Genomic DNA, 3,713 nt, shown 5'->3' on the forward strand with positions numbered 1-3,713 from the left:
GCTTACTACATCATCGTACTCTTCAATCCAAGCATCTTTGGGTTACCGTTACCGCTGCTGTCTTCTGATTGGCCCTCAAGAGTTGCGTATCAAGTGCGTATGATGTCAATCACTGGATTGTCTAGTCCAGACTCTTTTATTCACAGACCGCCGTCATATAGCTGGAATATTGCTGAGTGCGGCGTAAAACAACAAACAAACAAGATAAACCTTTGACGAGATAAAACATAATCTATATACATACATACATGTATATATATATATATAATTATATATATATATTATATATATATATACATTATAACAGTACAATGCTACAGAGTGTTAAAATTTGGGGATGTGTGTGTGTGTGAGAGAGAGAGAGAGAGAGAGAGAGAGAGAGAGAGAGAGATGCGCACCCCCCATCACTTGCCTCCCAACCCACCCCAACCGCTGATGTAAAGATCTACGACACTGCTACTGTCCGCTAAGCGTGAATCTTAACACAGCCGTATTAACTTATCAACGCTCCCCACTCTCAAACCGCGCGCTAGGGTGTCTATGGATCTTATGTATTTTGGTGACTTTGTAATTCATAATCAGTTCCGATGTAGAATAGACCGCTGTGTTCTATAAGCGATCATATATTTCCTCAATTACCTACCTTCACTCAAAATAGCTGTATACCATCTCTGGTGTCTAACGTCCTTCCATAGTTATGGCAAATGACGTCGGTGGTCTGAATGCTTCAAGTTGATTTTCAAATCGCGTGACTTGAAACCAGGTTTTTACGCCTAACAAAACGGCCGCTTTGGAGATTGGTTTCATTTCCAAGAGCGCGTATTTGTTTTATATTTCTCCTTCCATTATAAAAAATACCCCCTCTGGAGGCAACAGGAAAGGTTTATCTTATGGTAATGGAATTTCTAATGGCAGAAATGTGAATGTATGTGAATGACGGATGTTTTAACAAGTAATGTATGTAGTATTAGACTTTTAGACGAACTAATTGGTCTCTAAATTGTTTATCTGTTTTATTGGCATTCGCTGACAATAAAAAAACAATACACAGTTTTTACTCAAACAACGTAAAAGTATCATCAGTGAACCATGTTGGCAAGATTTGACATTGCACAAATATAGGCGTTATATTCAGTAAACGAGGGAGGCAAGATTAGATACTAGTAATGTAGAGATATAGGTGTTATCAATAGTAAACGATGTAGGCAAAATTAGATAATGTAGAGATATAAACGCTGTCAATAGTAAACGATGTAGACAAAATTAGATAATGTAGAGATACATGTATAAGCGCTATCAATAGTAAACGATGTTGGCAGAGATATGGGCGTCATCAATAGTAAACGATGTAGGCAAAATTAGATTATGTAGAGATATAAACGCTGTCCATAGTAAACGATAGGCGTAATATTCAGTAAACGAAGAAGGCAAGATTAGATACTAGTAATGTAGAGATATAGGTGTTATCAATAATAAACGATCGATGTAGGCAAAATTAGATAATGTAGAGATATAAGCGCTTTGAATAGTAAACGATATAGGCAGGAATGTAGGCGTTATATTCAGTAAACGAGAAAGGGAAGATTAGATACTAGTAATGTGGAGATATAGGCGTTATCAATAGAAAACGATGTAGGCAAATTTTGATAATGTAGAGATATAAACGCTGTCAATAGTAAACGATGTAGACAAAATTAGATAATGTAGAGATACATGTATAAGCGCTTTCAATAGTAAACGATGTTGGCAGAGATATGGGCGTTATCAATAGTAAACGATGTAGGCAAATTTAGATTATGTAGAGATATAAACGCTGTCCATAGTAAACGATAGGCGTTATATTCAGTAAACGAGGAAGGCAAGATTAGATACTAGTAATGTGGAGATATAGGCGTTATCAATAGTAAACGATGTAGGCAAAATTAGATACTGTAGAGATATAAGCGCTATAAATAGTAAACGTTGTAGGCAGAGATATATAGAGAATACTACACTCATTCTCGTTAGATACCATTTTTACGAAACGAGTGGACTTTCTATGGTATCTGACCGAGCGAAAGCGAGGTCAGATATACCACAGAAAGTTCACGAGTTTCGTAAAAATGGTATCTAACGAGAATGAGTGTGGTATTTTATTTATTACCCACGTTAAATATATATTTAAGTGTAAATACATAACAACTTTCGTTCGTTGACAGGCCAAACTGAAACCGGTTGCAAAATCTGGTTGCGCATGAATATTGATATAAGACCAAATATGGGCATTGTTGACATGTTTATGCATACGTATAAACAACATGCGCCTGCTGTTCTGTTTGCAAACAAACCAGCACCGACGCTCAAGATCCTTTTGGAAGAAAGTCTTCAACTTATGGTAATTCAAGCGCCATGTTGTTAGTACGCAGGACACCCATAAGAAAATTTGAAATGTCACATTAGCGCCGCGCTTTGAATATCGGACCAACAGTCGGTCACACTGCCGGGGTCCTGTCTGTGCAATCAAATTGGTTCGGTTTCCTTGATCTATCAGCTGAATTTATATCATGTCCGTACCATTTTGGAAGAGGGAAATCAGACTGTTCGCCAAAGACATTCATGTTAACTGTACCACCCTTTACTGAAGACGTGAAAATCAACAAACTCAAGTCTGCTTGCATGTCAGTGACAGCTTCGAACGATCGAAGGGCAAGGTCGCCACCGGAATAAGAAAAGACAACCGCGATCCACTCACAGCGTTTTAAGCTAGAGATAGGGAATGTTACTGTTCACATTTGGGATGTTGGGGGCCACAAAATCAGAAGTCAGGCACACTTCCACGGAGTTTTCGAATGATTTTTATCGGAACTTTAAGTGATCTGGTCGTGCTGTCGTGTTCGTTCATTCATGAACAACACCTACCGAAACAGCGCCACAAAATACGCTTCAAAGGGGACACTGATGGCACAACCGGATCATCCCAAGTAAGTCTAGATATCTGTCCAGATAGTTTAAACAGACTTCATTTCACCACGCTTATCCTTTTCCGTTAAATCAAATTGAAAGTTGCGAAAAAAGGTCGGGTGCGTCACGCTCAAGGGACGCGCTCGATCGGCAGTCGTACATTGTAAATCGATTTATAGATCTAGCTCGATTATACGTCTGTAGGAGCTCTATGCATAACTTACATTGAATGCAAACCGAATTTGCGTGTGACTATCTTGTTTGGTTTAATAAAGTGTTTGTAAATACCTCTCGTTCTCATGAATTTCTTCAGTTCTGCCTTGTAATCGCAAAATGAATGACGTCTCGCGATTTTTTATGAATGAAAAAAGTAGTCCCGGTGTGACAGAGGTCACGGTTATCCAATCAAAACGAATAAAACAAGGCCAACCTTGTACGACACACGTGTGACTTACGGATTTAGTATCTTACCACCTGTATCTTCACCACGTGGGTAATAAAGGCGTTATATTCAGTAAACGATACAGGCTAGATAAGTTACTGTACGGATATAGGCGTTATTCATCAGTAAACGATGTAGGCAAGATTTGACATTGCACACATCAAAAGTAAACGATACAGGCAAGATAAGTTACTGTCCAGATATAGGCGTTATCATCAGTAAACGATGTAGGCAAGATTGAATAAAATAGATATAGACGTTATCATCAGTAAACGATGTAGGCAAGATTTGACATTCACACATATAGGCGTTATCATTAGTAAACGATATA

This window comes from Haliotis rufescens, unplaced genomic scaffold (genome assembly GCF_023055435.1).
Source record: "Haliotis rufescens isolate VD_foot unplaced genomic scaffold, xgHalRufe1.0.p SCAF_20, whole genome shotgun sequence".
NCBI classification, from domain to species: domain Eukaryota; kingdom Metazoa; phylum Mollusca; class Gastropoda; order Lepetellida; family Haliotidae; genus Haliotis; species Haliotis rufescens.